Genomic DNA, 23,008 nt, shown 5'->3' with positions numbered 1-23,008 from the left:
CAGCTTCAGGGCTGAGGCTGGAGTGAGGGCAATGACTGCAGGCGGCAGCCTTCCCCAGGACAAATGTGTCGCTATTCCTTGGGTACTGGCTTTTCCCACCTGGGGTGGTAAAATAGACATACATGTGTGATAGAAATGAATTTTGCAAATTATGATGACAGAGAGCTTGCACGCTTGTCTTCTTGAGTTTGCTAAAAAGGCATGTGTTAGACAGGGTGGACTAGAGAAACAAATCCAGAGACACTCATGTGTGTGTAACACAGAGTTTTATATCAGAGTAATTGTATATTAAGAAAACATCCCAGCCCAGTCCAGATCACGTCCATAAATCCGATATTAGCCCAAATGTCCAATACTGGTCTATAAATTCCTCTTCAGACTCATGTAGCACATGCAATGATGCAGAATGCAGGAAGATCCCAGGCTGGTGGGTGAAAGTGCTGTGGGTCCAGGGACCGTGCAAGCATCACCGCGCTCTGGCTGCCATCAGTGTGGCTCCATGTGGCTGGTCAACGGGCATGCGAAGCAGAGACAGTGGGTCCCCCCTCCAGGGAGCTATTTATCCTCGGTTGTACCTCCAAATGAGGTCAAGTTGAACCTGATTGATAGGCTAAACTCCACCCCTTCACTCTTAAGGCCCTCAAGTTGACAGGAGATTATGTAATTACCAGAGGGGAGTTAGGAATTATCTGGGCAAATAAAAAAAAAGAAAGAAAAGTGGGGGCAGGTACCTTTTGATTGAAGCCAAGGCAGAGTAAGGGGCCTAAGATGGAAAAGTTGAGCTTCACCTAAACCATGGAGCACCAGGACATTTGTGTTTGAAAAGACATGCTGACCTACCTAGAACTGCTGAGAGAATAAGAGATGTACTTGTGAAGGAGAGACCTGCAGCATGAGTGGGGGTGGGGACTACAGACTGGCTGTATTTGTCCGGGTAGACTAGAGAAACAGATTCATGGAGACTCGTATGTGTATGAACTTTATATACAAGAGCAGTTGAATATTGAGAAAACATCCCAGCCCAGTCCAGATCAAGTCCTTAAGTCCGATATTAGCCCCTATGTCCAATACCAATCTATAAAGTCCTCTTCAGACTCACAGAACACGTGCAATGACACCGAATGCAGGAAATCATAGGCTAGTGGGTGGAAAGTCTTGTGGGTCCACTGGCGTTGTAAGCATCTCAGCGCTGGCCGGGGTCTCCATGTGGCTCCTCCAGTTCCCAGGGCACAGGGTCTATCAGTGTAGTGCCACGTGTCTTGTCAGTAGAATGTCCCTCCGGGAGTGAGGAGAGTGTCCCCCCCTCCAAGGAGGAGAAATACCGGAGTTCCCAGAATTCCCAGGAGCAGGCCATGTCCACCCACATCAGAGGCCTTATTTGCTATAACCTGATTGCCAGACTAGACTTCACCCCTTCACTCTTAATCCTCTCAAGTCCCAAATTGACACCAGATGATGTAACTACCACGCTGGCCTTTTGACCTTTGAGCAAATAGTTTGCCTTTGGATGTATAGTTGCCAGGAAAAAACCTATGCCCATCAGAGAAAACCCCCTTGTATGACTGACTGCCTGATCAAAGGTGCTGGTGAGCAGACAGGTACCCTGCCGATGCTGACCACCTAGGCCCACTCGTTGAGTGGAAGTGGGGAAACAGCAGTGAAGAGATCAGCTGAGTTTGGATAGGTTCCATTGGCACTAGTTGACCTGCTTCACAGAGGCTAAATAAGAGAGGACTGGTCTGAAGCTTAGGGAGCTGTGTGGATTCTGAGCCTATGGGCAGGATCTAGCCGCTGAGGTGAAGGAGCCAGCTCGTGTGAAGTGTAAGGGAGGTGTGTTTGGATTCCTAAGCTTGCTGTTGGTGTCCATGTAGCCTAGCAGATTGTTAGGGCGGAGTGTCCAGAACCTGACCGAATGAAGAGAAAGAGGTTGGACACTGTGAGCTGGTGCACATTGCTGCAAGTCTTGATGGATGGGCTGCTCTAGGCTGGACTTTGCTTATAGTTGCCAAGGACCCAAGTTCCAAATGGAATGATGATTCATCACATCAAAACTACTGCCTCCTCAGAGTACTGGGTTGATAAACTCACGGCATTGAGTGGATTCCCACCTATAGCATCCTTATAGGGGAGGGCGGAACTGCCCCTGTGGGTTCCTGAGGCTGTAAATCTCTTTGTTGTCGTTTAGGGAGACAATCTTGTTTATTGTCAGGCACCAAGAAGCGCAGTAGGGAAGCGCTCTATACAAGCGGAAGTGACCTACAAAAACGGGGGGGGGGGGGTGAAGTGGCAGGAGGTGCAGGCACACGCAGCACAATCATTGGCATGAGCTGCAGCTCTGCACTGTAGCACGTGAACCAGGCAGAGGCAGTCATGCTTCTCACAAAGGCTACAAAGGAACGGGAAGGTCGCTCCATCATTAATTCTTATGGGCAGGCAGAGGAAGAGGATGCTTTTAGCTGGTGTGCGAGGCCACGTATGGTTGGGCGAGGTCCCACCCCAAGTAAAGAACGGATGCTGAAGGAGGCTGGCCTGGGGGCTGCCAGGGGGCTGGCCTGGCCTCCTTAGGTCCGGGATTCCTCTGGGTTCCCAATGATCGGCATGTCCGTGGAATACAGTTGGCTGATATGAACCTGTCAACTAATTATTCCCAGGTCTCTTTTGGCTTTATTCCCCAAGGTTTGAATTTCTACAGGAGCTTTTACATTTGTATTTCCTCTGAAGGCATCTCTTATCCTTCTGATAGCGTAGGTTCTGTAATTGTGGGTGCTGAATTCCTTGCTCTCTCTGAGTGGCCCAGTCAAGATCTAATACTTGTGTGCTGGTGGAGGCTGCCTGTTTGGAAAGAAAAAAAACAAGAGGCTGTAATTCTTAATGGGAGCAGAAAGCCTCATCTTTCTCTGTAGGAACAGCTGGTGAGTTTGAACTGCTGACGTTGTGCTTAGCAGCCCAAGCATAATGCCCACTCCATCAGGGTGTAGGCAATTTAGAAACTGAATATCTAAAACAGGGAGTGATATTGGCCTTGCGCCTTTTGATTGAGATCAAGCATAAAATGGGGTGGTGAAGGCGCGGAGTCGCTGGCGTACACATTGCCATGAGTGTGTTGAGCCTCAAAATGAGTGAGACAGGAAGGTACCCACGGAAGAGTTCCCTCTGCTCCTGACAGCTCTAGGGACGAGAGTGCTCGGGAAGATGCCAAGAAAATTTTATGACTTGGATGAGAGTGACTGTGACCAGGGTTAATTGTGATTGTAAAACATGTCACTGGAAGAGGTGATGGTTAGAAGAGTGGGGTGGTGGTGAAATGACTTACTTGTGGCTCCTGCAGTCTATCTCTTTGTAGCTCCCTCCAGTGATTGAAGAGGACTCTGCAGACAGCGTGGTGATAGGCATCTCTGAAGCAGGAACAGGAGATGCCAAGACCAGGAAGGAAGAAGAGCATTATTGGAGCATGTGAGATTTCTACTTGAAGTCGGGGAACAAGCACCAATGATGCTATAGCACCAATGATGAGCGACAGTGAGGCAGAGCCTCGGGCTTCCCAGGCCACAGAACAAGGCAGTGGCCAAGGAACCATGTGATTGAGAGAGCAAGGACCAGAGAGAGACATGTCTACGTTGAGAAGTGTTGCAGACACAAGAACTATATCCTTACCATCTGGTACTACCTGTGACCGGTACTTCCTCCATAAATCCCATAATCACGAGCATTGTGTGTGGGTTCTGTGTGGTCATTACAATATGTTACCAAATCCTGCCAAGAAGAAGAGTCCTGTGGGAGGGGTGCAGGGTGTCAGAATAAAGGAAGGGGAAGAGGGGAGGCTTGTTGGCCTCGGGTTGCTGTGGAAGTGGTTTCTCTTTGTGTAGCCAGGGGTGGTCAGACTTGGCCTTGTCACTTCCTCAAACACTGTATTTAACCCAGTATGTCCACAGGAGGATCAGTTCAAGCTGCCATCAATAGAAAAGTTATTAGTGAGACGTTTTTACCTTGGTTGTGCGGGTGTGCATAAAAAGCCAATCATAAAACCGCTGTGCATTTTACACGTCTCAGTTTGAACACTGAATCATCAGCCATTGAAGGGAAATGCAGTCCTACCACACAATTAAATTGTGCTTAAAGAGGGCCCTGGGTGTCACCAACAGCTACGTACTTGACTGGGTTGTAGCAGAAAGGTGGGGGGTGGGCTCTACCAAGAGAGCCCTTGGAAGACAAGCCTAGTGAGCTGCTTCCGGCAGGGTAAGCGCAACAACAACAAACAACAACAACACTAAAACGTGCTTTACCAGCTTCAGATTTAAACTAGAAATCCATTTAAACAGAACAGAATGAAAAGCCAGCTCCTCTCACTTCGGATATCCACGGAGGCTAGTGACGTCCATGATGGTCAAGGAAACCCCAGGGTGTCCGGGTAGACCGGCTGGCTCCCTCCATCGGGTTTTCAGTGCTCAGCGTCCCCTGGAGTCTTTAAATTCTCCTCCTCCTCACGAGGGAGAAAATGGGCTACAGATGACTCATCCTCATTGCCTTTGTTTTCCACAGGCTCTGTAGATTTTGTAAGAACTGGACTAATTCCTTCTCTTGGTGAGAGGTGACTTTCAGGGTTGCTCTTTGCCTTGTGAAAGCAGGGCACAGTAGGGTGTGCAGCAGGCTTCTCCAAGAAGCCCGCTCCAATGGAGCGGTGCCCAGGCAACACTCCCCAGGGACTGCTTCCCACCCTGCAGCCACCTGGCAGCGGATCAGCGGCTGATTCCTTAGGAGATCGCCAGGCCTTTCTCCGGAGGTGCTGCGGGGTGGGCTCAAACCTCCAACCTTTCGCTTAGCAGCCGAGTGCGGGTTAACTATTTGCGACAGTCAGACACCCTAGAAAGGAGCCCTGGGGTAGCGGTTACACATTGGGCTGCTAACCACAGGTCAACGGGTTTGAAACCACTAGCTGCCTCTTGGGAGAAAGAGGTGGCTCTCTACTCCTGTGAAGCGTTTCAGACTCAGCAGCTCACAGGGGGCAGTTCTACCCTGTCCTTTAGGGTCTTTGAGTGGGCGTTGACACGATGCTTTAGAGTCTGGTTTAGGCGTCCGTGTGTGGAGAAGAATGGCTCTGTAGACTTCTAAAGCTGTGATCTTGTGTGTTAGTCTAGGTACTTTAGAGAAACAAACCCACAGAAACTCATGTATGGGAGTTTTATGTAAAAGTGCGCGAGGAGGAGAGAGTGGAGCACAGCCTGGCCCACCAGGCCGTGAGGAGGATGTTCCTGAGTACAGCAGCCAGTCCACAGAGAGGACAACATGGCTGGCCCCACTATGAGAAACGATGCCCCTCAGTGACTAAGGGCGATACAGGGGACAGCACCGGAGACACAGTGTGGGAATTGCACCTGATCTCATCCCACCACACCGAGGCAGAGCACTGGGGGAGTGCAGTGGAACAGCAAGGGAATGGAGTGGCAAGGTCCCTAGGGGATGCTGAAAGTGGACTTTGGGGCCAGGGCGTGGTGCCCCAACGGACTGGACGGGAAAACACTCCTAAGGGCCAGCAAACGATCCCTGAACTAACTACAAGCTTTTCTTTCTTGATGCGTTTTGTTTTGTTCTTTGTCAGTGGTTTGTTGTTGTTTTGTTGTCTGGTTGTATACTGTTGCTTTGTTTTCCTCTGTCTTGTTTACGTGCATGTTATTGTCTTCACAGGTCTGTCTAAATAAGACAGGCTGGATGAACTATCTGGAGAAAAAACAATGGGACCTACAGTTCCGGGGGAACTTGGGATAGAGGGTGAGTGAGTTGGAAAGGAGGAACCGATTACAAGGATCCACATGTGACCTCCCCCCTGGGAGATGGACGGCAGAGAAGAGGGGGAAGGGAGACTCCGAATAGGGCAAGATATGACAAAATAACAATCTATAAATTATCAAGGGCACATGAGGGAGGGGGGAGCGGGGAGGGAGGGGGAAAAAAAGAGGACCTGATGCAAAGGGCTTAAGTGGAGAGCAAATGCTTTGAGAATGATTAGGGAAAATAATGTATGGATGTGCTTTATACAATTGATGTATGTATATGTATGGATTGTGATAAGAGTTGTATGAGCCCCTAATAAAATGTAAAAAAAAAAAAAGTTAAGTGCACATCAGGAAAACATCCCAACCCAGTGCTGCCCAAGCCCACAAGTCCAACATTAACCCATATGTCCAACACCAATTCACAAAGTCCTCCTCCATCTCACAAAACACACACAATGATGCTGACTGCAGGAGGAAAGCTGAGCCAGAGAGCATGTAAGCATCTCAGCGCTGGCAGGGATCTCCACATGGCTGCTCCAGCACCCAGGGCTGCATCAGGGTAGGTCCATGCGGCTTCTCCTAGGGGATGTCTTGCAGGAAGTGAGCCTTGTCAGCTGAAGCAGAGAACTGGCTAAGGAAGCTGCACCCTGGCCATCAGAAAGCAAGAGGCTCGAGAACTAGAAAAGGCCAGGCTCACCGAGTCATTTATCCCTCTGCCCTTCAATTAATCCCACATGGGTTTATCGGCCAGGTTGGCACAATAAACTAACTACCTCCTCTTTCAAAAGGAAATCGCCACACCTGTGTTGTGAGGTGCCTCTGGGCAGGTACAAGCCACCAGCTGTTCAGTTCACCAGTGGTGGAGTGCTAACTGCAGGCAACACCCAGGGACTTCCATTTATTTAAAGTCACTTTATTGGGGGCTCTTATAACTCTTATCCATACATACATACCATCCATCCATCCATCCACCCATCTATCCATCCATCCACCCATCCATCCATCCACTGTGTCCAGCACATTTGTATATTTGTTGCCATCATAATTTTCAAAACACTTTCTTTCTACTTGAGCCTTGGTATTAGCTCATTTCCCCCCACCCCCACCCTCCTTCCCTCATAAACCCTTGATCATTTATAATTTTTTTTCATGTCTCACACCAACCGCTGTCTCCCTTCATCCACATTTCTGCTGTCCATCCCCCTGGGAGGGGGTTCTATGTAGATGGGACTTCAATTTTGAGATAAGCTGGAGACCGCCTTCAAAACCAGGTGTCCAGCCCTGGTCTCCCGGCTCCAGGCTCACCCGCGACTGTTCGGGACACATCCAGCTGAGACCTGGTGTATGATGGTGAGTCCCACAAAGATCGCTCTTTCCCAGGGGCTACTCCAGAGGTCACTCTTTTGTGGTTGTGGAGTTCAAGTTTGGGAAGATAATTTTACAAAAAAAGTTGTTATTGTTGCTGTCTAGAGTATACACAGTGAGACATGCACCACACGGAACAGGTTCTGTGTGGACGACTGAGGGACACGGATGGCGGTCTGCTCCCTGCCTTCTCTGTGTTGCTCCTCCATCATCAGCGGACAACGCGCTGCCCTTCAGCTTCCTGTCTGATCATGGGAGATGCTGTTGTCACTCTGAGCCATCTCTCTCTCTCTCTCTCTCTCTCACACACACACACACACACACACACACACTGCCATCGAGTCACTTCCGACCCAGTGATCCTGTAGGACAGGGTGGAACTGCCCCTGTGGGTTTTCTAACTTCTTAACAGGAGTAGAAAGCGTGGCCTCTCTCCCTCAGAGAAGGCTGCTGGTTTCGAACTGCAGATCTGGCCATCAGTAGCTCAACGAGCAGCCACTGCGCCATACCGGGGCTCCTGGATCGCATGCCGTTGGTTCCTTCAGGCCCAAGAGCGGCCTCCTCCACAAGTTGAGCCACAGTAGTGTTCTAAGAAGACACCAGGCTTTCTGTGGGTTTTAGATGGAAAGATGACCCGGGCAATAGAGTGCAGGGTCCCTCCAGCCTCCAGGACTCCCAAAGTCTGGTCCCTGAGATGGGGAAATGATGCTCTGTATGTCTGGGAAGGCTCTTTATGGTTCGCCTGGTCCAGGTGCCTTCAGCAAAGACCCCAGACCCCTAGGGTCCTTGAAGGAGGTACTTGCAGGGGGTTCCTCACTTTCTAGGATCCCTCAAAACCCCTACTGGAGAAAAGCCTACCTTTCCCCCAGGTGAGAATTGCCAGCTTGAACGAAGGGCTGCGGCCGTTCCGGCTGAAGACCGTCTTCCTCTGATCACAAGCATGCTGCAGGCGGGCAGTCCGAGGGGAGCTGAGCCATTCTGGGAGCTGACTGTCCGTGGGTGGCAATGGGCAAAGCGCACACAGGCCTGGTCCTCCAAGAAGTGCAGGGGCTTGGATGTGAAGGGAGGAGCCCTCCGGGATGCCCTGTTGGGCCCTGGGAGAGCTGAGAGGAAGGGCCCAGGAGGTAGGGTGGGAGGGAGCCTTGCAGATAGCTGGAGAAACTTCCAGGCAGGCGAGGCAGGAGCTCCTGCTGGAGCAAGCTGGGCTGTTCCCAGAACTGCTGTGAGGCCTGCGGGAGAGTGGGGGTGGGGGGTGTCACGTGCCCAGAGAAGACTTCCCAGCCTGTTCAGTCTTGCCTGTCCTGAGATGGGGAGCCAGTGGAAGTAGCTGGAGGTGGTGGGGGGAGGGTGGTGGGGACTTACATGTGTTTTTGTTTCTCTTCTTGTGCAATATCTGATATGAGAAGTCTGGTGTGCAGGTCAGCTGCAAAGATCATAAACATGACACTTATGAGCCCACCTCGCTGCACGACCCTGTGTCTCTCCCACTCCCGCCCCACGTGTACCCCCATGCCCCAATGCTGTGCTTACCCTGGCTGCTCTTTAGAGAGCGTTGAAGGTTCGCGGTCTCTCAGCAGCCTACTCTTGTAGCGAGGCCCAGGCAGTGAGTCACCCAGGCCAAGGGATTTGCAGAGACAAAAGGAGGACACCCCCACCCCAGGCAGCATGATTTAAGTTCATCCCAAAGTGGAAGCACCCTGGATGAGCGTCACCACACATGTGGTCCGGCTTCCTCCAGAGTGGTGTCTGTGGCCATTGAGCACGACGAAGCTCTGCCTAGCGCCCTGCAGCCAGGTCCCAGGTTCCATCTTTTTTGGATCATTGTACTGGGGGCTCCGACACTCCCCTAACCATCCACCCGCTGACTGTGGCAAGCATGTAGCATCTGTACATAGGTCGCCATCATCCTTTTCAAAACACTTGCTTCCTATGTGAGCCCCTCATTTTCCCCTCCCCACCATCCTCATGAACCCTTGATAAATTATCATTTTTATATCTTACACCATCCACTGCCTCCTTTTACCCATGTTTCTGTTGTACTTTGTCATCCTGGATGGGGGTGTGTGTTATACGTTGATCATTGTGACCAGCTTCCCCTTTCTCCCCCCACCTTCCCCCTATATCCTCAGGGTATCACTACTCCCATTACTGTTCCTGAGGGGTTTATCTGTCCTGGATTCCGTGTGTTGAGAGCTCTTATCTGTACCCGTGCACATGCTCTGGTCTAGCTGGATTTGTAAGGCAGAACTGGGGTCATGATAGTGGGGGTGCGGTAGCATTAAAGAACTAGAAGAATGTTGTGTGTTTCGTCGGTGCTATATTGCACACTGGCTGACTGGTCCCTTCCTTGTGACCCTTCTGTGAGGGGATGTCCAATTGTCCACAGATGGGCTTTGAGTCTCCATTCCACCCCCCCTTATCCACATCAATATGATAGTTTGTTTTGGGTCTTCTGATCCTGATTCCATCTTAAGCCTCAAAATAATCCTAGTGGCATCTTGAGTCCCACCCCTTCCCATCCCCCACTGCCAGCACACACTTTATTGATGACTGCCGACTGCTGGGGTGAAGTCACAGGGAGACAGGGAGGGCAGTGGCCCTGGCAGCTTTCCTGACAATTGGAGAGGACAGAGAGCTGAAGCAGAGACATCCACACGGACTTCAGGAAGGAGATCCCCTCAGGACTCAAAAGAAACCCCTCCCCCAAACCAACTAAAGCCCAAACCAAAAATTCCTAACATTGTACCAGTGCCTCGATTCCGGCAGAACAGAACTGGCCCAGTGGGTTTGCAGGGCTGGAGACACCAGGGAGATGTTTACTTGTGTTTTATGGGCGATGTCAATGCACTTGACTGCGGATCCTGACAAACTAAGGACAGCCTGGAGCAGAATGGGAATTCCGGAACACCTCTTTGTGCTCATGGGGAATTTGCACACGGATCAGAAGGTCGTTGTTTGGACAGAACAAGGGAACACTGCTTGGTTTAAAAGCAGGAACGATGTACATCAGGGTTGGATCCTCTCACCATACTCTTCAATCTGTGTGCTGAGCACATCATCAGAGAAGCTGGATTCTATGAAGAAGAAGGTGGCATCAGATTAGAGGAAGGTTTATTGACAAGCCGAGGTGCGCAGATGATACGACCTTGCTTAATGAAAGTGAGGAAGACTTGAAGCACTTGCTGAGGAAGATCAAGGACTGCAGCCTTCAGTGTGAATTACAACTCAGTGTAAAGAAGACCAGTATCTCCACAACTGGACCAATGGATAGCATCATGATAAACTGAGAAAAAACAGGGGGGAAGTGATCAAGGATTTCTTTGTGCTTGGATCCACAATCAGTGCTCATGGAAGCAATGGTCACGAAATCAAACAGCAACAGAAGAGTGGGTGAAGGGAGACGTCGGACAGTGTAAGATATGACAAAATAATAATTTATAAATTATCAAGGGTTCATGAGGGAGGGGGTCGGGGAAGGAGGGGGAAAATGAGGAGCTGATACCAAGGGCTCAAGTAGAAAGCAAATGTTTTGAGGATAATGATGGCAACAAATGTGCTTGACACCATGGATGTCATGTATGGATATGGACTGTGATGAGTTGTACGAGCCCCCAATAAAATGATTAAAACAAAAAACTCAAACAGCACATTAAATTGGATAAAACTGCTGCACAAGACCTCTTAAGGTGTTGGAAACCAGGATATTACTTTGAGCACCAAGGTGCACCTAACCCAAGCCATGGGATTTTCAAAGCCCTCATAGGCCTGTGAAGGCTGGATCGACTGAAGAATCCATGCAACCGAGCTGTGGTGCCGGAGAAGAACGCGGAAAGTGCCGCGGACTGCTGCAAGACAAACCCATCTCTCTTGGAAGAAGCATGGCCAGAGTGCTCCTGGGAGGCGAGCGTGAAGAGGCTTCGTCTCACAGGCTTTGGGCATGTTGCCAGGGGCGAGCGGTCCTTGGAGAAGGACATTGTGTTTGGTAAAGTAGAGGCAGCGGAAATGAGGAAGACCCACAAGGAGATGGTTTGACCCAGTAGCTGTGACGACAGACCCAGCCAGAACAGGAACAATTGTGAGGAAGGTGCAGGACTGCCGAGTGCTCCCTTTGGTGTGTGCAGGGTCACTGTGGATCAGAACCGACTCGGTGGCACCTAACAACAGCAACAACAATAACAAATCCTTTGGGGAGCAGAAAGCCTCGTCGTTCTCCCTTGGGGTGGCTGGTGCATTCGAATCCCTGACCTTGTGGTTAGTAGCTCGGCTGGGACTCCAAGATGTGACCAGCCCTCCCCTCAGGGTTCAGGCTGCTCGAGAGGGGAGTTAGCATGCTTTCTCTCCTCTGGCTGTCTTTGCCACAGTGACTTTTTGCTAAAGGCTTTTGGAGAAGCTTTTGTTAAAGCTAATCCTGGCTATGAGAGACCAAACCAATATGAATTTTGTATATAAATCGTTCATCGTGTATTGCTCTTCAGACTCCACCCGACTAATAATTTAAGGAGAACCTTTATCATTGAGTCTTGAACAGGACAAAGACGGGACGAGGCCCCATCATCTGGATGAAGGAGACCATTCGCAGGAGGTCATGGCGGCATCCAGGGTTTGCTGAGACAGAACTTTAAAATCCACACGAAAGGGCAAACGATAATGTGTTAGACAGGGTTCTTTAGAGCGAAAAAACCAGATTGCTGATAATTATATATATATTTATAAAGATAGATATATAACACAAGAAATGAACAGTTAAATTATAAACAAATATATATTACAATAAACAGTTAAGTTATAAACAGATCGATGTAGAATACAAGACATGAACAGTTAAATGATAAAGCAGTACAAATGGCTCAGTGCAACTCACTCTCATGAGAGAGCTGTGAGACACTGGCAGTCCGTCAGGTCTTGAGGGCCATCAGGTAGTCCTCTGTAGAGAGAGAGAGAGCTAGGCTATCCCAGCACAGGCAGCAAACAGCAAGGCAGGTCACCAGCTGTCATCCAGGTCACCAACTGTGAGTCCCCAGCTCTGGAGATGTAAATTTCATTTGAGTGTTCTTAAAGGGACCTCAACTTACAACAACACAGTCCACAGGCTAGGCGTCCCCCAGGTAGTGTGCCCTTTAAATTGAGGCACAGCTCAAGCAAGGCAGCTGCACACTGGTCCAATTATTAAAGAGCGAGAGACAAGAAAGGCGAGGCTCACTGAGTCACGTATCTCTCCGCCCTTCAATTAATCCCACTTGTGTTTATCGGCCAGGCTGGCACAATAAACTATCTCAGATAACCTGCCACCACAAATTACTGGTGGTGGTTCAACAATACAGTTACACGTTGGACTACAGGAGGAAGAACAGAATTATGATCAGGAAAATTCTGAGGCGGTACCCCAAACAGACTGGACTTGCACTGGGAGGGGTGGGCTTCTGCGGTATACATTTCCCACTAGGGAGCATGGAGCAGCTCCCTCTGAGTTAGTGCACCCAGTGGTGTCACCTGGGAAGCTTCTCTCTGGTCACAGTGACATTTTTTCATGAAAGCGATTTTGCTCAAACCTCATTAGTTTGTGATGGCCAATTTAAGAGAACAGTGTGAGGTGGTGAAATTTTGTTTCTGGACCAGGACAAACACCACAGAAACTTGTGAGGTTGAACATAGCTTACAAAGGGCAATGCTATGGGAAACACTCAAGTATATGAGTGGTTTTCTCATTTCAAGAAGGTGAAATGTTGATTGATGACAAACTTCATTCTGGACGTCTGTCAACATCCTGAGCAGATGAAAATGTCAACTCGTAGTGCTTTTGGGGTTCGTTGCACCAGGTCAGACTGTTAATCAAGCTGTCTCTTTAGAGGTCTGGAAAGATTGCATAACTGTGTGTGTGTGTGTGTGTGTGTGTGTGTTGTTGGGGGGAGGGAAGGCCTGATTTGTGGCAGACAGGGGACTTGTGTTGCCACTATGCAAAGACCAGCATGCCTCTCTTGCCTCAGGCACCTGACTCACCTGACCTCACTGGCTGTGACCTTTTTGTCTTGGAAGAGGGTCATGAAAGGACAGAGATTTGATCATGTAGAAGAGGTGAAGAAAAAAAACCAAGGGAGGTGCTGCTGTCAGGCATCCAAACAAATGAGTCTGAAAAATGTTTCCAAGAACGGAATCGTAGATTTGACAAAAGTATTAAACGTAATAGAGAGTACTTCGAAGATGATAAAGTTGTTTTGTAAAAAGAATTAAATACATAGCTTTGGGGGGTAGGGGAGTTCTGGGTTTTGGAGGGGGGGGTACCGCCTTGTATGTCATGTTAGTCAAAAAAACTTACAGAATTGGTCCAGGGCCTTCCGGCTAAGGCAGTTTGGGCATACTGATAGGGCATGACTCCTGACTATTTGCCCCCCAATATGTTATTGTTAGGTTTATTGGGTGAGAAATACCGCGGTCCTTGGCTTTGCACAAGAAAGAATTCTCGCTGAAGCCTGGTTTGTGATCCGAGTGAGTCTTTACAAAGGATAGCAGCAATTCCACGCATTACAGTAAAGGGAACACACGCCAGAGAGAGACCCTGCGGCCCGGCCCGGCCCGGCCCAGCAGAACCTCCTAGGAGAGCTGGGAAAGAGAGCAGTGGTCTTCAAGTTCTCGCCTTTGGGGGCCTTCCACTGGGGGAGGCATGGGCGAAGGTACTGGTTGGCCCCATTGGCTGAATTAAGCCCACCTGGCCTAGATTGGGGCCCACCCAGGTGTACCGGCTTCCTGGTTCAAGGACCTGAATTTGCGCATGCCCACTAGCCTTTATAGGCTTCCAACCTCCTGTAAGCGGGGGAGGGTGGCCTTGGCTTGTAGAGGGCCAACCCCTGGTTGCTGACTCCAGCTGCCTGACACTATCTCCTCTTGGGGCACACCCAGGCAAGCCTCCTGGGCTGGCCAGCTGCGGTGGAGGAGGAGGGATCCACTTTCCTCCCGACTCTGCCTGAGGGCAGGACGGTCCTCACCCCTAGTCAACAGTCAGAGGGAAGGCAATGGGAAGCTAAGCTGTGGGACGGCTTTGCCGTGGTTTGGGCTTCTCCTGTCCTCCACAGCCTTCTGCAAACAGGCTGCTCTAACACAAGACAGCTTCAATGGTGCTCCAGCCGTTTCCCTCCTCCCTTTTCTGTTCACCACACATACCCAATGCGATGTTGCTTTCCTATTAGAGCTTTGGGATCATTACCCCCGACTCACAATCACAGCACGTGCATGAACCCTGTAAGCACCTGATGCGAGGGAGAGAAGCCAGTCATCAAAGGCCACACCCACAGGGGATGCCTGTGGGCTCAAGCCTGGAGAGACACTAAGTGGACAGGGGGTTGGGGGTGAGAATGGGAGTAACTGGAGATGGGTTTGGGGTAATTTGGGGGATGATGGATGTTTGAAAATTAGATGGTAGTGATGAAGGCACAGAGCCCTGCTGGCATCATGTGTTACATGTCAGGCTGTGGACCACAAGTCAGCAGTTCAAAGCCCCCAGCAGCAATGTGACGAGTTTCAGTCTTGGGAACCTGCAGAAGCATTTCTCCTCTGTCCTGTAGGGTCCCCAAGATTCAAAACTGACCCGATGGCCCTGAATTTGGTTTTGGTGATTGCACAGCTCTAGAATGATACTAATAATTACTGGATTGTACACTTAAAACGGTTCTTGAAATTTTGTCGTGTAACTAGTAATACCCCAATAAAACCCCCCCCTTTTTTTTAGGTATCACAGATTTCTGAAATCCTCGGTGTCATAACACAGAGCTGTGGGACTTATTTTTATGACTCTAATGGGCTAGAGTCCACCATGTGATTCCACCCACAATCGACTTCTCCAATCTCCTGCCAGTGGACATTGGAATTCTTTACAGTTTCTCCTCCATCACAACACAGCGTCCCAGGAACCTTTGTGTATGCGTCTCATTGCTGTACACAGGTGGCTGTATGTCTATGGGATGTTTTTCATTGCCACTTCATTAAAAAAAAACTAATTTTTATTCTATTTGATAAAAGTATCCATAAGTCTGAGCTTGTGGCCGTGGGTCCCCTAGCAGCAGGATTATGCGCCGACAGGAGGAAGGTGCCCCAGGACAGAGGGGAGCTACCTGGTGGGTGTCCCAGGCTGTCAGTCATTATGGGGCCCAAAGCCTCCTCTGTCTCCCTGGGGGGGGCTGGTGGTTCTGTGCTACTGACTTGTGTTTTGCCGTCCAGCTCCGATCAGCAAGTCTGGGCTCCTTGGTATTGTCGCATCAGGGACACTCTTGCCAGTCTTGTGGGAATGAAGTCTTACCATGTGCCTGGTTGATAATGAGGCTGAGCATCTTGCATGTTCACGGGACTTTGGTATTTCCTCTTCTGTGATATTTCTACTTATTTCCCTTCTCCATTTTTTTTCGAGGGGAAGGGTGGGTGGGGTGGGGTGGTGTCTTTTTTTTTTTGATTCATGAGATTTCTTCATATACCTGGACGGGCATCTTTTTTGTCTTTCAATGTGTTGCAGATGTCATTCCCAATTTTGACTTGAATATCTTGTGCCTTTTGGTCAGTGGAAGGCCTGGCTTGTAATATATTTAGATGTATCGACCTCTTCATTTTCAGCTGAGTCCTCAGTGCTCCCTGCAAACCATACTGTTTGCCAAGTCAGCCTACACCTGGCCCCCACTGAGCCGGGTGAGCTCCAGAGCAGAGCCTGTGAAGCCTACCTGTCTGCACTCTCCACCTCCCCAGCCCCAGGCTCCTCTGCAGCCCCCCCACCCCCTCCCTGAATACCCTGTTTATTCCTTGAGCCTTGCCCTGCTGTGAAGACCTCTGTCTGTCTGTCTGTCTGTCTGCTTATAGAATCCCAAGTCATTCCTCAACCCCTCTACACCCTGTGCCAGACCCCCAAGGTTGAATCCAATGACAAAGGGGAGATAATGGAAGGTATGCAGGTCTTTGATGACTAGATTGGGGTAGTTATTCATTTGGATCTGGGTGATTTGTTTTGTAGACGCAATATTTCAAAATGTGGGATTCCTTATCCCTTGGTGGGAGAAAGGTTGGGGACCAGTGACCTCTTCCCTGTGGACTCCAGGGGAGTTTTCCCAGGGACCGGAAGCTCCTACCTCAGTGGGCTGCTCGGTCCACCGCTGATTCCTTGTTGGAAGCTCGGCTCCTGCCTCATCGTGTGCACTGCCTGCTCTGTTCCATGCTCTCTGAACCCACGAGCTAGTCTGCTCTCTCTGACCACCGTCCAGCACCTGGTCTGGTGGCCCTCCAGGTACACACACAGCAGTCTGGGAGTCGAGGACAAAGGTGTGGCCTGAACCGTGCTCACCTCCTCATCCCCTTGTGAATGGGCTGCAGAATTTCCATATCCTTCTATAGCTACGCTACCCACTTTGCGAGAAACCCAGAGCTGCTTTACATAGCTTCCTTGGGGCTCCTGAGGAGAGTTGGGGTTGTCCCGGCAGCCTCCGGGCCCCTGACCCTCACACTGACTTGGGGAGTTGACCAGGACCTTTTGCCTGTGGCACTGAACCAGTTTATTGGAGTTACCACTGTGCACGTGGAACATATGGAAACTGCAACCTCCAGGTTTGACCGCACCATCCCCTGCTGATTCTCCTTTTCTTAACTCTTTCTTGTCTCCTTCGATCTCTCCTCCTAGGCAAGACTTTTAATGCTTACACGCCAAGGGCAATGTCCTTCCACCCCGCCTCCATCCCAGCATGCCTCTGTTGCACTGCCTCCTGGGGTAGCATCCAGGGGGCAGGCAGTGGGTGGGGTGGGAGGGATGGGGTGCATTTCTATCTCTAGGCCCTAGGCCCCCTGTGAAGCCCACTTTGCTGGGGACAGAGGTGGCTCATCCCCGCCCCCAGGGCTGGAGCTTCTGAGTCATCTCTGAGTCACAGCTGTCCTTTCCCCGGTTGCCCAACCTCGCCTGGTCCTCATTAAAAACCTTGGGTGGGAGCTGCAGGCGGGTAGGAGTAGCCTGGCCTCACCTCCACTCAGACTGCCCCCCTTTACCGGATTTAAACATCAAGCCAAAAGAGAGGGGGTCGGGGAAGCCCCAGGCCCCCCACTGGGGAGTCAAGCCACGAAGAGTCACCATAAAGCAGAGGAACCGGAGATAGGCCAGTGTTTCACAAAGCAGGTGACGCCACCCTGGAGGGTGCTGAAAAAGCTGGAGGCACGGGTGGGGGTTGGGGTGGCGGGGAGTGGGAGTGGGAGGACAAGGGGGACAATGGGGCTGCACAAGCTGAGACTTACAGGCACCTGGACTGTAGATGATGGGACAGAGGATTTTAATTGAGGCGGGGGCGGGGGGCACGGGAGTTTGGGAATTGGGAGAGGAGGCGGGCAAAGCTGCTGAGGCCACAAAGCAGATGCCTCTGGGGTTGGGCCTTGACCAAAATGAGGGCAAACACAAGCCTGGACAACCAGCAGGTCAGAGACTGTGAGGAGAAGGCCCGGAGGTGGTGGCCAGACTTGGGGAGGAGCCCTTTAAGAGAGGGAGGGCAGAGGGTGGGTTCAAGGTGTTCAGAAGGTGGGCTGAGAGGCCCAGGCTGACCAGAGAGAGAGGGGGGAGGGGGGGGTAGCAGGGTTTGGTGGTGGGTGGCATGAGGGCAGGGCAAGAAGATGAAGGGTCTGGTGTGGGGGCCTTGGGTGTGAGGAAGTGGATGGCCAACTGTTCCTACCCCCGCCAGGCCCTGCCCTTCGGCCCACTGCCCTCTGCTCCAGTCTCCTTCCTCTGAACAGGAGACCTTTGGCTGCTGCTTTTAAAAAAAAGACATTCTGTTAGCCCTTTTCTCTGCCTGTGGCTGCTTCAAAGGAGGCTGCTGGACCAGGCAGCCATCACAGAGAACCTTCCAGAAGGTGTGGAGACCCTCTCTCTTATATCCATACCCTCTTGCATATCCATACCTTGTCCCAGCCCATCTCAGGCACATGTAGGTCATGCTTGGGCCAGTGTGGAGGCCGCCGGAGAGAGAACTGCCCACAGAGACCAAAGCGCAGCCCAGACTCTGACCAAGTGAGCAGGTCAGCGATGGCCAGAGATTCGGGGGAGGAGGAGGGATGGAAAGATGGGGCATGTCATGGGGGACATGTGACATTAGCCAATTGCCAGGACCCACAGGCCTGTATAGCACAAAGCGTGAACTCCAATGTAGACTATTAACTCCAAAATCTCACTGCCACCGAATGGATTCTAACTCAATAGTCGGAATAGGGTGGGGACCCTATAGGATCAGGGTAGAACCACCCCTGTGGGTTTCTAAGACTGTAAGCCCTTACGGGAGTGGAAAGCCCAGTCTTTCTCCCGAGGAACAGCAGGTGGTTTTGAACTGCTGGCCTTTGGAGTCGCAGCCCAACACGTACCCACTAAGGTTCCTGTACTCCCTGCCACCGAGTCGTGGCGACACCCGGGGCTTTCTGAGACTGTGACCATTTGCAGGAGTAGAAAGCCCAGTCTTTCTCCCAGGCTGGTGGTTTCAAACTGCCGGCCATGCAGATGGCACCCCACGCGTAACCACTGCACCACCAGGCTCCTAGGGGTCCTGCAGACTTTGGTTAACAATGATTGACCAAGATCGGTTCTTTGACGGTAGCAAACGTACCACAGGAAGGCAGGCTGTTCATATTAAGAAAACCATGATGCAGAGGGAGTGGGTATCTGGGAATTCTCAGTACTTTCTGTGCAATTTTTCTGGCCCCTTCACAAGGACTTACAAATAAAGCCGAGAGGACCTGAAGCCCTCGCTGACGAAGAACAAAGCCTGCAGCTGTGGCATGAAGGCCGCTGCAATGGAAGCAATGGAAGGAAAACCCAAAGCCCACAACTGGACCGATGGACAACATCACGATCAAGCGAGAAGAGACCACAGCGTCAGGGATTCCATTGTTCGGGACATGGACCGGGCGTCCATGGCAGCAGCAGTCATGCTAGGAAACGAGGCCTTGCACCGGGCAAATCAGCTGCACAGAACCTCTGGAAGTGTTCAGGGGGGAAGCTGTCCCTTTGGGGTGTACGCTGTGTCACGCCGGGGTATTTCGATGGCCTGTGTGCATGCAAGAGCTGGACAATGAATCGGGAAGACTGAAGATGAATCAGGGCCTTTGAATCACGGTGCTGGCAAAGAACCGTGAATCTGCTGCCAGGAAAGGAACCAGTGGATCTTGGAGGAAGGGCAGTCAGAATGGCCCTCCGGATTGGGTTGTGGATGGTGAGATTTCGGCTCCTTCAGTGCTGCAGGCTGGTTATCAGCAGGACCAGCTCTTGGAGAAAGGTGTCTGCTTAGTAGAGTAGAATGTCCCAAGGAGCTGGAGGGACACGGTGGCTGCAGCAGTGGGCTCGGCTCTCAGGAGGGCACAGGGCCTGGCAGGGTTCCCCTCTGTCGTGCAGAGGGTTGCCATGAATAGCAACCTCCTACCGCCCAACGAAAGGCCAAAGGCAGTTCACGTTCAGGACATTGTAGGAAGGTGGGCCTGGCTGTGCCACCAGCAAGCCTCCCTCCCCGGAGGCCCTGGCGTCCGTAGCATTCCTCTGTGTGGTGGCTGTGCTGCGGGGGGGGGGGGGGATGTGACGGTGTCCAGTGCTCAGAGGCAACGTCTACTGAGCCAGGCAAAGGCTAATTGAGCGCTTTCATGCCCATTCATTTCAACTTCCTCACCACTCTGTGAGCCGAGGCCCCTGCTACAGCCGAGACACGGACACATGAGTAACGTGGCCCAAGTCACGCCGTGGCCAGAGAGGCAGTGGCACCAGGGTTCCAGGCGCCACAATGCTCACCATGTGTGAATCCCGCCTGCTTCGACAGCTTGGACCTGTCGGCCGGGTGCCCAGACGTGCTTGCTACGGTTTAACCCCAGGTCTCCCCCTTGGGCCCCTTGTCGCCGCTGCGGGGTGCTGTCGAGGGAGGTTTTCCAATCCCAGTGACCTGTCCGTGGGGCTCTCGAGACACAATCTTTCCAGAAACAGATTGCCAACCTTCCTCTCGGGGAGCCACCGGCGGCTCACGTGACCACTGTGCCACCACATGGGCTGCTCAGCGTGGCCCCACAAGAGGCCAGTTCCCCTCGGCAGCCTGTGTCACTCACAGCAGGACCCCGCTCTTCTGAGCCTTCTTCCAGCTGCCTCTTGAGTCCCTCCCCTCGAAGTTCCTGCCCCCTCTTTACGGCAGACCCACCCCAATCCGTTCTCCTTGGGCACCTTTCCAGGCAGGCTCTGGCAGTCTGTTTTTTTTCCCTCCAGCACCCTTGTATGCAGGACTGTATGTATGCACGAGAACCCCCCACCCCCACCCCAACTAGACTCTGACCCCAGCACCCTGCTTCCTGAAAACTCTGCCCCCAGCTGGCTCTTCCTCGCCTCCGGGATCAAGTCCGGACTCCCAGCTCCAAGTCTAGAGTCCTTCTCCTGTGACCCCTGCCACCGCCATACCCAGTTCTGATCTGCACAGGTCTCCTAAGGCTGGCTCACAGGCAGCTCTGGGCCTTGATAAAGTGCTGGCAGTCAGCAAGAAAGCGAGACGCAGGGAGAGAGGCATGCACAGACCTCTGGCCTATAGAGACGACGTGTGCGCGGTCACCTGTGCTGAGACCTGTGTCTGCTGAGGGAGGCTGCGAGGGCCCAGCTCACAGAGAAAACCCCACTGTTGCCCTCCTGCCGCTGCTGAGCGTCTTCTTTTTTGCTGCCCCTACTTTACCCGGCCCAATGTACTTCTCCAGGGACCGGCCTCCTAATAACATGTCCATGAGGAAAATTTTCACCATCCTCACGTGTGTGTGTGTGTGCCATTTATCATGGTATCATTTATTGGTACTGTAATCATTGACCCTCATCAATCAGCCATCTAGCAGAGAAGCAACAAGCCCACATGGAAGAAACCCACCAACCTTGTGATCGTGAGGAATCAGGTAACAGGCAGAAGATCCAAAACAAAAATCCCCAACATATTATTGAGGATGAGGGGTGTCAGAGCAGAGACCCAAAACTCATCCCCTCACAGAGGGTCACACGGAAGAGATGAGTCAACCAGGGTGCAGTATAGCACCAATGAGGAAACACATAATACTCCTCTGGCTCCTTGAGGCTTCCTCACCCCCACTATCATGACCCCAGTCCTACCTTTCACTGCGGGCTAGACCGGAGCATGTGCACAGGTACAGATAAGAGTTCAGGACACATCGAATCCAGGTCAGATAAGGTCCTCGGGAACAGAAATGGGAGTAGCGATATCAGGAGGGTAGGCAGAAGGTAGGGGAAAGAGGGATGGTTACATAACCCCCCTGAGATAGTTAAGGTTTATTGTGCCAACCTGGCCAATAAACACATGTGGGGTTAATTGAAGGGCGGAGGGATAAATGGCTCCATGAGCCTCACCTTTCTAGTTCTCGGGCCTCTTGCTTTCTGATGGTCGGATCAGGGTGCAGCTGCCTTAGCCAGTTCCCTGCTTCAGCTGGCAAGGCTCACTTCCTGGAAGACATCCCTGAGGAGAAGCCACATGGACCTACCCCCATGCAGCTCTGGGTGCTGGAGCAGTTGTGTGGAGACCCCTGCCAGTGCTGAGATGCTTACATGCTCACTGATTCATCTTTCCTCCTGCAGTCAGCGTCATTTCGTGTGTTTTGTGAGATGGAAGAGGACTTTGTAGATTGGTGTCGGACATATGGGCTAATGTTGGACTTGTGGGCTTGGACAGCACTGGGTTCGAATGCTTACTTAATGTACACTTAACCTTTATATAAAACTCTCTCTTATACATGAGTTTCTGTGGATTTGTTTCCCTAGTTTACCTAGACTAACACCCCCGCCCAAGGGGGATGAACAACAGAAATGTGGGTGAAAGGAGACAGAGGTCAGTGTAAGATATGGAAACAATAATTTATAATATATCAAGGGGTCATGAAGGTGAGAGGATGGGGAGGGAGGGAAAAAAGAGGAACTGATACCAAGGGCTCAAATAGAATGTTTAGAAAATGATGATGGCAACATATGTGTAAATGTTCTTGATACAATTGATGTACAGATTGTTATAAGAGTTGTAAGAGACCCCAATAAAATGTTTTTCTTTTTTTAAATAAGTGCTTTACCAGGGTGGATGATCCCTTCAGGACCAGGGGTGTGAGGGGCAATACCGGGAGGGTAGAGGAAAAGGGGGTTGGAAAGAGGGAACCGATTACAAGGATCTACATGTGACCTCCTCCCTGGGGGGTGGACAACAGAAAACAGGGGGAAGGGAGACTCCGGATAGGGCAAGATATGACAAAATAATGATTTATAAATTATCAAGGGCTCATGAGAGAAGGGGGAGTGGGGAGGGAGGGGAAAAAAGAGGACCTGATGCAAAGGGCTTAAGTGAAGAGCAAATGCTTTGAAAATGATGAGGGCAAAGAATGTACAGATGTGCTTTACACAATTGATGTATGTATATGTATGGATTGTGATGAGGGTTGTATGAGCCCCTAATAAAATGTTTTTTTAAAAAGTGCTTTAGGTAGTCTTGATTTTATTTTACTTAATAAATCATGTTATTGGAGGCTCTTACATATATTATAACAAAGACGTAATAGATGTGTACAATTGTTGGCACCAACAACATCTAAACATTATGTTTCTTCTTGAGCCCTTTGATATCAGCTCCTTTCCCCCCACCCTGCCACTCCCTCGAGCCCTTAATATATTGCGCATTGTTATTATTATCTGTACATATCTTCCACGGCCCAGTCTAGCATCTTCACTACCTTTCACTACCTTCCTGGGGTCCATGCCCACCTCGAGGGTGATTATTCCATCATCATTGCTACCCGTTCCCTCCTCGCCCCTACGGAGCCTCCTGGCAGTGTTCCCCCCGAGACAGATCCGCTTGCCCTTTTGGCAGTCTGTGGCACTT

General features: G+C 51.0%; 1 pseudogene; it reads right to left on the bottom strand.

Annotated features, from left to right (window-relative positions):
- Window positions 1-415: 415 nt before the first annotated feature.
- Window positions 416-20,888, bottom strand: LOC142458764 (LYR motif-containing protein 4-like; annotated as a pseudogene).
- Between the last annotated feature and the right edge of the window lie 2,120 nt (window positions 20,889-23,008).

This window comes from Tenrec ecaudatus, chromosome 10 (genome assembly GCF_050624435.1).
Source record: "Tenrec ecaudatus isolate mTenEca1 chromosome 10, mTenEca1.hap1, whole genome shotgun sequence".
In the NCBI taxonomy this organism is placed as follows: Eukaryota; Metazoa; Chordata; class Mammalia; order Afrosoricida; family Tenrecidae; genus Tenrec; species Tenrec ecaudatus.
This window is presented reverse-complemented; position numbering and strand designations above follow the sequence as displayed.